This window comes from Musca autumnalis, unplaced genomic scaffold (genome assembly GCF_047663935.1).
Source record: "Musca autumnalis isolate F117 unplaced genomic scaffold, ASM4766393v1 scaffold_3, whole genome shotgun sequence".
In the NCBI taxonomy this organism is placed as follows: Eukaryota; Metazoa; Arthropoda; class Insecta; order Diptera; family Muscidae; genus Musca; species Musca autumnalis.
In genome coordinates this window covers 40,520,220-40,535,164 of record NW_027411866.1, presented here as the reverse complement: position 1 = coordinate 40,535,164, position 14,945 = coordinate 40,520,220, and the positions used below count along the sequence as shown (strand labels likewise).

General features: G+C 34.1%; 2 protein-coding genes across 3 annotated transcripts in view; one reads left to right on the top strand and one right to left on the bottom strand.

Moving 5' to 3' along the window:
- The window catches only part of LOC141396711 (uncharacterized), a 253,927-nt gene extending 243,869 nt beyond the window's left edge, over positions 1 to 10,058 (bottom strand). The window contains exons 1-2 of one of the 2 annotated variants that reach the window (XR_012411230.1): positions 9,853 to 10,058; positions 9,600 to 9,688 (exon numbers count right to left, since the gene is read on the bottom strand). The gene's annotated coding sequence lies outside the window, so the exon portion shown is untranslated. Of the gene's footprint in view, positions 1 to 9,599 lie in introns of both variants that reach the window. The other variant, XM_073972348.1, reaches the window with a different exon arrangement.
- PIG-K (Phosphatidylinositol glycan anchor biosynthesis class K) overlaps positions 1 to 14,945 on the top strand; it is a 478,228-nt gene that overhangs the window by 106,846 nt on the left and 356,437 nt on the right. The gene's annotated exons all lie outside the window — the stretch shown is intronic.

The window sequence follows — 14,945 nt, the reverse complement described above, 5'->3', positions numbered from 1 at the left end:
GAAGTTACAACTGCGAACCACAAATACCAAATTACAGCCGTTATTGGTGGACAATTTTTGACCACAGAGAACGCCAAATATCAAATTTCACTCAATTTAGTTCGAAAAAGTAGATAAAAACTTGAAAGTACTCAAAATCGGGAGATACCGTTATATAGACCTATGTATAGCAAACATTTTTTGGAGGAGAAATTTGACCACTGGAAACTATTAATGATAAATGAACAGCGGAATCCTATGCAAATTCATATATGGTTAGGAAATTTGTTTTATCACAAAATAAAACGAATTAGGCCCAGACATTTTTGCATATCTTGCATATTTATACATATTTGCAAAAATGATCATATGCAAAACCATATGCAAGAATTTGGGGGCTGAATATCCCACAGAAATTTGGAATTAAGTCTTCGTTGGGGTATGAAACTTTATACGTGAAATGTGTCTGCATAGGTCCACGTGTTCATATAGCTCCCATTGAACAGTACCTCCACATCTCCGATATTTTGAAGGTTGTGGCCTCAATATAACACTGAAATGATTGAAATTTTGTATTAAGTCTTCGTTGGGGGCATGAAACTTTCCACCTGAAATTTGTCGGTAAAGGTGCAAGTCTTCATATAGCCCCCATATAAAGGTACCTCCCGATTTTCGGTATTTTGAAGGTTGTGGCCTCAATATCCCATCGAAATGACTGAAATTTTGTATTTATTCTTCGTTGGAGGTATACAACTTTCGAGCTTAAATTTGTTGGTATTGCTCCACGTCTTCATAAAGCCCCTTGTAGAACGGGACTTCCCGATTTTCGGTATTTTGAAGGTTGAAGCGTCAATGACGGAAATGACTGAAATTTGGTATTTAGACTTCTTTGGACTTAAAATTTGTCGGTATGGTCCACGTCTTCATATAGCCCCCATAGAACGGTACCTCCCGATTTTCGGTATTTTGAAGGTTGTGGCCTCAATATCCCACCGAAATTACTGAAAATTGGTATTTAGTCTTCGTTGGGAGCATAAAACTTTCGACCAGAAATTTTTCGGTATAGGTCCACGTCTTCATATGGCCCCATAGAAGATACCGATTTTCGGTATTTTGAAGGTTACGGCTGTGGTTAAAAATTTCAGGAAAAATGTCTAAAATCCATCCATCCATTTCAAAAAAATCAGAAAAAAAAATTTGATACTACATCAATGTTTTCGTTACCAACTTTGGTCGTTGCGCGTAATGTATGACCGTTTTAATTATGATAATTAGAAAAAATTCTACAAAAATCGCGGTTTAATATAGTAAGCTGTTATATGCTATATCCGATGATGCAAAAAAAATCGAAAAGTCTCAATGCATTCGCGAAAAATCAAATTTGTTAAATAATTTCACGTATTTACAAACATGTTTTTGAAACAATAGCGCTTATACTTACAAAAATATATATAAAAAACTTATAACAGCATCCAGACATTGTGAGGAATAAAATGAAACCTAAGTCGTGAAGGTTGGAGCTATAGTATTCATGTTATTTGCAAAAATATGAAGAAAATATGATAAAACAAGTAAGAAAAGTCTATAGTCGGACGGAGCCGGCCATGGGATACCCTATACCACTATCCCTGGACAATCGCTCTCCACGGAACTTCTTTTCATTGATTGTGAAAATTTAATTATATAATATCAGAGATGTAATGTATAATACTTATGAACAAAACCAAAAAGTTATCTAGCATGACAAAAACATTTTTGCCGCAGGAAAGGAAAATTTAGTTCACACAAACTAAAAGGTAATGAAACCCACTTATGTAGTACTACTACTTCCGTTGTTTAACCGCTACGTTATTGAAATTTTTACCAATTTCACACGTTTCAATCCATTTAACCCGCTAAGTATTATCTGATCTTCACGTTGGTTTGTACGCTTCTTCTTCATCATAAACTTAAACTTTGTTTAAAATTTTGCGGGTTATTATTTTGACCTACAGAGCCGCTACAAAATTGGTTAAAATTTTGTTTTTGGTCCATTTCATCCCCTGAACATTTTACGATCATCACCAAAAACTAATCATTTCTATTCTGGCCCGAACCCAACCTCCTTAAAAAATTCGTTACAATCGGTCCATAATTGCGGCCTTAAGCTTGTTTACAATTTTTAATGGACGGGCACACATCGCTAAATCGCTTTATCTCGTCAAGATATGAATTTTGGCATACCAATTAAGGGGTCTAGGACGAACTTTTGGAGAGACTATATGTAGCATGGGATAAAAATGTGGTTCTCTACACAGAACCCATTATATATAAGGCGATAGGCCCGTTATCTAGCAAACACTTTATTGCAATTTACATCAGAGGAAAGGTCAGTATTTTTTTCTATATGTATGCTACTTTGCGAAATATATATGTCCTCAAGGAATTAAAATATCGACCAAAAATAAAATTTTTATATTTTTCATACAAAAGTAATGGTCGATTTCAGCCACTAAAGAATATCAGATCATCATTCAAAATTGTAGGCATCTTTTTCGACCTATACTCTTACCCGGTGCAAAATTTCGTGAATATTGATGTATAATTGCGACTTCTAGCGAGTTTATTATTACACTACAAACAAATAACGGAATATATTAGGCTGTAACTCTGTTATCTGATCATGCACACCAACATAATTGGCATCAATTGAAAGGTCAAGCTTTCCACTTTCAAGTATATCTCACTTGTCCGGGATGTCACTTCCAGGAATTAAGATATAAGCTGTATATTAAAAATTTTCACAATTTTCACACAAAAGTTTTGGTCCATTTAATACTCTAAATATTATCCGATCGCCATCTAAAATGGCAAGCTTCTCCTTTGTGATATACTCTTACCTTATTTAAAATTATGCGTGGATCGGACTAATATTGAGACCCAGAGAGCCGCTAGAAAATTGGATAAATATTATGTTTTTGGTCCATTTCACCCGCTAAATATTTCACGATCATCACCAATAAGAATAGGGATCTATTCTGATCTGAACCCGACCTCCATACAAAATTTCGTGACGATCGGTCCATAATTGCGGCCTGGAGCGTGTTTACAATTAATAATGGACAGACGGACAGACATACATCTCAAAATCGCTTTATCTCGTCGAGATATGAAGATTGGTATACCACATTGGGGGTCTCCGACGAATATTTCGCGGTGTTACATGAATTTTTACCAAAACAAACTTATAATACCCTTTTCCACATTGTGGTATAGGGTATAAAAATAAAAAACATATAATTCTAATTTTATTATACCCTACTCCACTTGGTTTTTTATTGTTGTGATTTTCTTGCTACGGGCTCATGTTATACATTAAACAAGTAAAAAAACGTTAAGTTCGGCCGGGCCGAATTTTTTATACCCTCCACCATAAAATAGTCTTAATTAAAATGGAATAATTAGGGTCCTTTCACAATTGTAGGTGTAACAACTTTTCGACAATCGATAGACTCCTACTGCTTCCCACTATAGCTTAAATTACACTGTGAACACAAATGTTGGGGCAGAGATTATTCCTTTTGGAGATGAATGCCCTTTGTGTGTGTATATTAAAAACCCCGAAGGACAGATGCGCCGTGAGTCGAACTTCCGCGTTATGGCGTGATAAGTTTTTGCAAGAGACCCTGTAAGCCATCATGCGTTAGCAGTATATCTTTGTTCGTTGTTTTTGTAGAGCACTTAAGCAACAGTGAACAAAGATATAACGCTAATTCCTGATGGCCCACAGGGTCTCTAACAAAAAGTTCATCACGCCCTAACGCGGAAGTTCGACTCACGGCGCATCTGTCCTTCGGGGTTCATAATATACTCACCAAGGCCTTTCTTCCCCAAGAGGAATTTTCCGTGCCCAGACTTTCACCTCCATTTTGTTGCACAGTGTTATCTAATCTAATCTAAAAAAATGTGTTCAGCTAGGTGAAAGGTACCACCTACGGGGCTATATCAAAGAGTAAACCGATCTTTAAATTTTTTGGCGGAAAAGTTTTATAGCTGCAGGGAACTTCAAGAGTCAAATTGAGGGTAGTTTCATCAAAACAATGTAGACCCTCAAAAATGGACCCATATTGACGAATTATAGTGAAGAAATTTCGTGACCACTGAAAATTCCCGAAAATCGGGAGGTACAGTTATATGGGGGGATATACCAAAACATGGACCTATATTGACGATTATTTTTGAATAGACAAAATTGTAGCTAAAATTCTCAAAATACCGATCATTACAGCTAGTTCGGTTAAAATTTGCAGCTAAAATTCTCAACATACCGAAAATCGTGAGATGCCGCTATATGGGGGCTGTACCAAAACATGAACCTATGTTGACGATGTTTGGTGGAGATGTATCATGACCACTGAGAACCTCAAATGACAAATTACAGCTAGTTCGATTAAAAATTGTAGCTATACCGAAATCGGGAGGTACGGTTATAAGGGGGCCATACCAAAACATGGACCTATGTTGACGATGTTTGGTGGAGATGTTTCATGACCACTGAGAACTTCAAATGTCAAATTACAGCTATTTCGGTTAAAAACTGTAGCTAAAATTCTCAAAATACCGAAAATCGGGAGGTACCGCTATATGGGGGCTATACCAAAACATGGACCTATGTTGAAGATATTTGGTGGAGATGTTTTGTGACCACTGAGAACCTCAAATAGCAAATTACAGCTAGTTCGATTAAAAATTGTAGCTAAAATTCTTAAAATACCGAAAATCGGAAGGTACGGTTATAAGGGGGCCATACCAAAACATGGACCTATGTTGACGATGTTTGGTGGAGATGTTTCATGACCACTGAGAACCTCAAATGTCAAATTGCAGATAGTTCGGTTACAAATTGTGGCTATAATTCTCAAAATACCGAAAATCGGGAGATACCGTTATATGAGGGCTATACCAAAACATGGACCTATGTTGACGATGTGCGGTGGAGATATTTCATGACCACTGAGAACCTCAAATGGCAAATTACAGCTAGTTCGGTTAAAAAGTGTAGCTAAAATTCTCAAAATACCGAAAATCGGGAGGTACCGATATATGGGGGCTATACCAAAACATGGACCTATGTTGACGATGTTTGGTGGAGATGTTTCATGACCACTGAGAACCTCAAATGTCAAATTGCAGATAGTTCGGTTAAAAATTGTGGCTAAAATTCTCAAAATAACGAAAATCGGGAGGTACCGTTATATGGGGACTATACCAAAACATGGACCTATGCCCATATCCTTTGGGATATAAGTTTGTTGATCACTAGGAACCCTAAGTGCCAATTATAGCTAATTCGGTCTGCAAATGTGGCGAATAACGTCAAAATACCTCAAATCCAGAGGTACCGTTATATGGGGGCTATACCAAAGAGTGGGCCGATATAGCCCATCTTCGAACTTGACCTGCCTATGGAAAAAAGACCCTCGGGTGCAAAATTTCAGCACTATATCTCAATTATTGCGGACGCTAGAGTGATTACAACAGACGGACAGACAGACGGACATGGCTAGATCGGTGGCTATACCAAAAAGTGATAAAGAATATATGGACCAGCTATTGTCTACTTTTAAAGAAGTTTTTTTACTCTTTATGGCCTCTTGACTCTTTTGACCTGCTATTTTAGTTTTGGCTTTTTTTAAAATTCATTAGTTTAAATTTAATGCAGATCTGAGTTTTGAAAGGGTTTCCAAAACACCTTCTTTGTTGTAACATCTTCTGAGTAAATACATTTTTAAAGAGTTTCTACTGCTAAGCATGCGTCTGACACTGACGGTAATTGTAGTATCCTCAAGGATAGTGGATATTTGTCGATCCCGGTAATGCAATTTTAATGATTTTATTACTCCTTGGTCTATGGGTTGTAATACAGATGAGACATTGGGTGGCAAAATGTCAAGCTTGATTGACTTGTGATCGCCTATATGGCAGCCGTAATTCATTTGTTTAACCCCATCTTCGAACATGTTGTGTTTGAGTTAAAAAAATACATACAACAAAATATTGAGAAAATGTTCTTCCTCGTATGGTTCGACGTTATAACCGATAGCAAAATTCAAATATTTCAAAAAATCCGACGTTACAACCGATATGACGCTATAAGCGATGACGTTATAAGCGATATTTACTTGTGTGGAATATAAAGGGGAGAAATTCGGGACATTTGGATTTCGTCGTTATAAGCGACATGACGTTATAAACGACGACGTTATAACCGGTTTCGACTGTACATATATCTTTCGCCGATTTTGCTATAACTCGGTCAATTTTAATAGAATAGCCTTAAAATTGTATATGAATAAGTACACCGATTTCCGTTAAAATCGGTTCAGATTTGGATATAGCTCCCATATATCTTTCCCCAATTTTGCTATAAATCGCTCAATTTTTGATGAATAGCCTTCAAAAGTAACACGGGATGTTTCCTCAGGCCCCTGTTCAGTTTTACCGATTTTTATTTGATTTCGCAAAAAATCGGTACAGATTATCAGGAAAAATGTCTAAAATTGTCTTTTCCATTTCAAAAAAATTAAAAAAAATTTAATACTACATCAATGATTTTTGGTACATGGATTAAGAAAAAAATCTGCATTACAAATCTGTTTTCGTTACTAACTTTGATCGTTGCGCGCAAAAGATATGACCGTTTTAATTATGATAATTAGAAAAAATTCTAAAAAAATCGCGGCTTAATATAGTTAGCTGTGATATCCTATTATCGTTAACTGAATTCGTAACCTTTGCGATGATGCAAAAAATAATCGCAAAGTCTCAATGGATTCGCGAAAAATCAAATTTGTTAAATAATTTCACGTATTTACAAACATATTTTTGAAACAATAGCGCTCATACTTACGAAAAATATATAAAAAAAATTATAACAGCATCCAGACATTTTGACGAATAAAATGAAACCTAAGTTGTAAAGGTTGGAGCTATAGTATTCATGTTATTTGCAAAAATACGAAGAAAATATTAGGAAAAAATTTAAATCATATTATTCTAATTTTATTTTTTTATGGTTTTATAGGAAATTTTGGAGAAAAAATGTTTGAGTTCTTCGACATTTTCGTGAAAATTTCACTCAATAATGATGATATTCCGTTGTAACAAACTTTTCGCTTATAGTTTTCCTATTGGATAATATTATTAGAACCTTATATTAAATCACAAGGAATTCCAATTGTGGCATAACGTTAAAATAATGTTATATTGAATATTACAACATTTGAGACGCATATAAACCGCGTAATTATTAAAATGACATGATGCGCATCCGATTTTCCAACACAGCAAATCAATCCCTCTTATTTGATGTACAGTTTGTCAAATTCTATTTGGCGACCACGATATAACATCTGCTGCAATAAGGGTGCAAAATACTTTAAAATGGTCATAATTTCCGCGAAGTTCATTTACATTTTATGCGCATCCGATTTCAATAATCACCATTAAAAAATACATCATTCTATGCAGTTTCAATGCGATCCATCAAGAACCGTGGATGTAGCATCGCACTCAATTTTTAGAAAAAATCTATAATACTTCTGGATTTACGAGAGTTTTTAAATATCTGTTTTCGCACAGTTTAAACACGCGTATCGATATATTCATTTAAGTAGAACAGACACATCCAAAACGCGCTTTAATATGCGATATTTTCAAAATAATTTTTTGCAAATTTTCGAAATTTGAGGGGTATCATATCCGCCGATCTAGTGGGTGGATTTTTACGCGTCGTGGCTTGTTAGATTCAGAACGTAAAAAAACTAAATTAACGCGGGTTTCCACGGAAATCGAATGGCGTTTGTAAATTTTAAACCAAAAAAATAGGTTTTTGAGAAAAATTTACGCACAAAAATGTCGTGTTTGGGCGCAGACTACTGTGATCCTGTTAGGGCTACATCCTCATGTTATACATTAAACAATGCGAAATCGCGAGTACTACAATCAAATAATAAGCTTTAGTGAAATCCAGCTGCGCGTCCCGATTAGAGCAAAAATTCAAAAAACCCCATTTTTCAGGTTTAAAAATGTCAGCAGCATCCGTTTGAGGTAGATACAGTGGATATATTAAAAAATCATACATTACAAACTTCAACTTTGAAGTGTACACTTTAACTTCTCCTTTGAGCATTAAGCTCTACATTGTGTTGTAAAACCACTAATTGGAAAATGACATAATGAAACTCGTTTAATTCAACGATTTTTTCCGATTTTTTTGCATTAGTACGACCACAGCTTCCGCTCAAATTATTATTTTATGAAACCCCTCGGTGAATCGAGCTAAAACAGTTTATTTTACCGAAATGCGGTCAAAAGTTATGGTATAGTAAAACTGATCGCGAGTTACGATTCCCCATACCTCAGTTTCAACATAAGTTAATTTTCTACAAAAAACTTGATATATCTTTCACCGATTTTGCTATAAATCGGTCAAACTTTGAAAAACAGTCTTCAAATTTTAGATACTAGCATTGTAATGTATGAATAATAAATGAAATAAAATTAAACCTAGGATGTTTTCTTAGGAAAATGTGACGTAATTATTCGTAATTAAGTAACATCTGGCGAAATTATATATGGAAGCTACTCAGGGGCTAAATATTCGATCAAAATTGAACCAGTTGTAGCAAAATCGGGAAATTATATTATAGGAGCTATATAAAATCTAAAGCGATATATCTCAGAAGGTTGCAGGGGTGGGCAGAATGTTTTACACATTTCGCTTCGAAAGAGATTGTATACCTTTTGAAATATTAAGAATTTACTTTGTTTTTATCAAATATGAATTTTTAATTCTTGATAACGGTACTTTGCCCATGTCCAGTTGATGTCAACTTATTGTACTAAAATTTTATATTTATAGCCCACCCATGAAATCCCCATCCCAAACTTTTAATATTATTAACAAAATTATTAGAAATAATTATTTTAGTGGTCGTCTAATTTTTATATGATTATCGCTTTAGATTACCTTGGATATATTTTTCATATTTAAAGAGCTATATATTATGGATGCACATATCGACAAAATTCTTTCAGATTCGTCGTATCTGGTGTGTTTACTGTAAGAAAGAAACTTAAACATATATAAAAGTTAACATCACATTTTTAGATTTTTGTCCACTGCGGCTACACTCTGCGGCATACATATGGGTATATGGGTACTGTTTGATCAAGCATATTTCCAACGTCCAAGAACTCCTCATTGGATTCAAAAAAAAAAAACAAACAAACATTGCCGAAAGAAACACGTTCTTATTTGTTTACTGTCAAGAAAATTACTTCGCTTCCCTGTTGAAATTAAAATAAAATACTTCAATTTCCCTTAGTATTTTGTTCAAGAGATGATGGTGTTTTATGTTAAATTGAGACTTTTTATTTGATTAATATCTTATATGGGAGTCCCAGTTTAAAAATAAAAATATCATAAAATCCTATTTTTGAGAAAATCCTATATTGCTCACTCATTTTTTTTAATCGTCAATTTTCTAAATTTTTCTATTGTTCTTGTATTGTAAGTTGTAACATAACAACAAGACAGACAGACTGAAACACACTCATGTGCCAAAACTCGCACTTACTTTTTGTTAGAATTTTCCCATTCAAGTGTGGATGTTTGTATGTTGTTATCCAATGTTTTTTAACCTTCCTCTTTTTGTTGTATAGAAAGCTTAAATGTAGATTGTGGTTAGGGTGGCTGTGTTGGTTTGTGCATTGTTGTTGTTTTGCTTTATATTGGCTGGCTGCTTCATTCCATTGAGTTTTAAAAATTACATACACCACATCAAGCACTCGCCGAAATTTACACACACAAACACCGCCAAACACACTTACAAATCAGAAAACAACTCTCACGCGCGTATTTTTTCTAATTCTCTCTTTTATGACAGGCAGGGAACCGACAACTTAATGAAACGTAAAATACTGACGTCGAACAACAAATAAAAAAACACGGTTCCGTTCCATTCATTTACAAATATTTTTTCTATTCATAATCTATATAACTGTGCCTTTCGTTTCCTTTCCGGAAAGAAACTATCGATAGTTAAACATCCACTGAAGTATCCTACTGTCGACAAGTTTATTTTATAGATTAGGCTAAAATGTTCTTGAACTGCCTGGCTAACAGTCAACAGTTATTTTTGGTAACATTGTACACCAATGTCAACAACTCTCTTGTGGTTTTTCAGGATGTACTCTCTCTCAATGAATGACGTAGGAGCAGAGTTGCCATTTTAGGGTTCATTTCTCTAACAAAAATTTCGATTAGCTGAGTATAAAAGATAGAAATCGGAAACGCAATAAACCCAATAAGAAAAAGTCCGGTATTAATATTAAAATGCATTTGATTTTTTGTTTGGAATTTCTGAAGTTGAAACCATGTTTCTGGATTTGGTATATTCAGAGGCCTATATCAATCTGTTGCCATCCACTTTTATAGAACACGCTCCTTTAGGCTCTACTTTAATCCAGTTTAAGAAAACTTTTCGGAATGGCTAGTCCTTGTGATTATCTGGACTATATCCATGGTAGAACAAGCAAGGTAGCAGCAATACCCAGCTGACTGAACTGGGTTGTAGTGTTAGTGTCAAATTTCATATGACATTTTATACATTCATTTCTATTTCGATGTACATTAGGGACATATATTTTTTGAGAAAAAAATATATCATTCGGAAAAAAACCATTTCCCAGAAAGACTTCTTCGTATCAATGATATGTAACCTCCTCCAAGTTCGAACGATAAGCCGCGCAGTAAATCACCGCTTGTAGAGTGTAATGCGTCTTCTAGATAAAAGAGAATAATACTTGATAGTTGAATCGCAGACTTTCAATGACTAGTGTAATTTAGATTTTCTTTTTTTATGTACATACATAACAACATGCCTACTCATGTACTCTTGTTATTTGTATAACACTTAGGACATGTTAACTTCTAGTTCATCCTTCCACCCTTACCTAACATTATGTTAAATTTAACATTAACATTACATATTACAACTAATTCTCTCTTAATGGATTTTGTTTTGTTTGCCTTTTGCTCTGCATCATTCGCTAATGGTAAGATCAGTCATTCGATCGGTTTCAGCAAGTGTAATCAACAATTTGTATATTGGAAATGAAAATAATAAAACATAAATAATGTTCTCATAAAGTGATTAAAAAAATCAATAAATTGTGAAAAAATCGGAAAATATAGGTAAATCCTTTAAGATATTACATTTTATCAACTTATTAAATTCATCATTATCAACTGAAAAGTTGGAAAAAAGTAGTTTGAAAGCTACTGCCATAAGTCGATATAAATAAAGAATACTACCAATAATGCTACATATCGCCTTAAACATTTATCGATCGTTTCATATGGTTAGGTTAGAGGTTTCTCCTTTTACCTCGAGTTAGACAAACTTCCTTTCTGATTGAGACTCCGTAAGAAAAACACCCAAAGCTTCAAAAAATTTAAGTTTTCAAGTAATATATTCTTATTGGAAGTATATCATATTGATCTGTAAAATCAGCAACAATCTGTGCGATCTTATACTTTTTCCTGTGATTTAAAAGTAAACATACAGCCAAAGTATTACGGAAAACTAAACCACGTATATTTTTTTTGTGAAGGTAATCAAATTTAACATTTGTCCATAACTCCGCCCGTGATAACTTAGGTGCATTATATTCAACAGGAAACTTCAAATAGTCCCAGAAAAACAGAGTAGATCCATCAATAATCCTTCGTCAAATATATAAGTGCATAGACAAATTCCTTCCAAGGCAATAATAATTGACCCAAGTCGTGGCTACCCACAGGGCAGTGGCGACTTGGGCAAATTTCTTGAAGTTTACTAAGGACAAACTAAAATCCCAGTTGAAACAACCCCAACATAAGACTCATCCATGATATGCGGCAAAAAGTCAGGAATCCATCCTAATACCTTCATGCCTAGCGTTTTTCTCCAAAGATTGCTGCTTCAAAACATGTGAATAGGATCTAACCTAACCTTAACATATTGGTAACATCGTTGTGTTTAAAGGCATATTAAAGGCATCCGGTATACAAAGTGTGCGCATATAAAAACACCAAAGTGGACATCAGTAAAACTACTTCTGCAATAGTCCCGGCATTACCAGGAAAAGATCAAATCTGTTTCCAGAGATCCCGAGCATATAAACCCATAACAGGTCAACAAGACAACCTTTCCAAATCACTTAAAATCGTCGTAATTATGAAAAATGTATATTAAAAATTATTATTAATTCAAGCTGCTTATTATTAACGCCAACTACAAACATCCAAAAGGACATTTTTCTGTCCCAAAAAAAAAAAAAATCGCCATTGTAAAAAAAAACCGATCAAGGCAAAAATACCTCATCTCATTCTTACTTCTTAAAAACAGCACAAAAAAAACAGAAAAAAAAACAACAACACCATCGACATCGTGGAGGCCTTCATGCTGTACATGGAAATTGTTGGTGAGTAAATAACAAAACAAATATGCAAATAATATTTCTCGTTCTTACATTGCCTTGATTTGTTTTTATAATTTACATATATACATACATACGTAGCAAAGTAAATCAATCGTGGGAGGGAAAGAGCAACGACGATAATCAAAAATAATAATTGACAAAGAGTTGAAGATCATGTAAAAACGGTAATCATCATTACTTTTCATATTTCGCTATTGCTACTTCCCTCTTCTATACGATCAGTTTTTTTTGTGATTTGTTTTGCTACAGCAAAAGAACTTTCTTCAAATTCTTCACTTTTACTTTATTCAGAGTTCATTGAACTTAGTAATTTATGCTCGCAAGATGAAATTAATAGGGTAGATCTTATATTGTTAAATATCAATATCAAACAAGAATCTCCGAATAATTACACTGTGCTACAGTGAAAATTTGCAGGGGTTCTAATGCATAAATTCGGGTTTGTTGGAGTCCACAGAAGACGAAAATGCCTTTGGTTTCTTTGGGTCACTTCGGGTTTTCACTTTATAACGGTAAATGTAGTGAAAAATGGGCTTTCTTGGATTTTCAACATTAAACAGACATTACTTCTTTTTTCCACAACCGATTTGCACACACTGTTTTTCATTATAAAGGGGAGAGTAATGCCTTTCGAACAAGCCATAGATTTTTAAAATCGGTTAACAAATGGCTAAGTAATAGTGGTTTAAGTGTGACAAAAACGCATTAAAAAACAGTAAAATGTTTTTCCTTGTGCTCTAGGCTGCGTAAATGACACCTTCATGCTGTACATGGAAATTGTTGGTGAGTAAATAACAAAACAAATATGCAAATAATATTTCTCGTTCTTACATTGCCTTGATTTGTTTTTATAATTTACATATATACATACATACGTAGCAAAGTAAATCAATCGTGGGAGGGAAAGAGCAACGACGATAATCAAAAATAATAATTGACAAAGAGTTGAAGATCATGTAAAAACGGTAATCATCATTACTTTTCATATTTCGCTATTGCTACTTCCCTCTTCTATACGATCAGTTTTTTTTGTGATTTGTTTTGCTACAGCAAAAGAACTTTCTTCAAATTCTTCACTTTTACTTTATTCAGAGTTCATTGAACTTAGTAATTTATGCTCGCAAGATGAAATTAATAGGGTAGATCTTATATTGTTAAATATCAATATCAAACAAGAATCTCCGAATAATTACACTGTGCTACAGTGAAAATTTGCAGGGGTTCTAATGCATAAATTCGGGTTTGTTGGAGTCCACAGAAGACGAAAATGCCTTTGGTTTCTTTGGGTCACTTCGGGTTTTCACTTTATAACGGTAAATGTAGTGAAAAATGGGCTTTCTTGGATTTTCAACATTAAACAGACATTACTTCTTTTTTCCACAACCGATTTGCACACACTGTTTTTCATTATAAAGGGGAGAGTAATGCCTTTCGAACAAGCCATAGATTTTTAAAATCGGTTAACAAATGGCTAAGTAATAGTGGTTTAAGTGTGACAAAAACGCATTAAAAAACAGTAAAATGTTTTTCCTTGTGCTCTAGGCTGCGTAAATGACACCTAACTGTACAATTATTTATTGTTAGCAAGTAGAAAATTTAGTTGGCTTTCCAAGATGGGAAAAACCAACAAAATCCGTTGAAAAATGAATGCGTTATGGCATTTTTTGGGTTTCAACTTTTTGGTTTTTTTCATATTTTCCTTTATAAAACATTGATACCTTGTGCGTAATTGTTAGGCAGGATAATCACAATTAGAATCATACATGCTAAGATACCCATCTTTTATAAAGGAAAATATGAAAAAAACCAAAAAGTTGAAATACAAAAGATGCCGTAACGCATTCATTTTTCAACCCATTTCGTTGGTTTTTCCCATTTTGGAAAGCCAACTAAATTTCCTACATGTTAACAGTAAATAATTGTACAGTTAGGTGTCGTTTACGCAGCCTAGAGCACAAGGAAAAACATTTTACTGTTTTTTAATGCGTTTTTGTCACACTTAAACCACTATTACTTAGCCATTTGTTAACCGATTTTAAAAACCGATGGCTTGTTCGAATGGCATTACTCTCCCCTTTATAATGAAAAACAGTGTGTGCATATCGGTTGTGGAAAAAAGAAGTAATGTCCGTTTAAATTTGAAAATCCAAGAAAGTCCATTTTTCACTACATTTACCGTTATAAAATCAAAACCCGAAGTGACCCAAAGAAACCAAAGGTATTTTCGTCTTCTATGGACTCCCACAAACCCGAATTTGTGCATCAGAAATACTGCAAAAAAATTTTGTCTCCATTTGTATCACAGTGTTATTGTTACGATGACATCATACTCATATAAGTATAACCTTAGTGTTTTTTTCTATCCTGGTAAATAAAATGAATAAGGTATATTAAAGTAAATAGCTGTAATATAGACATTCATAACTTTAGACAAAATA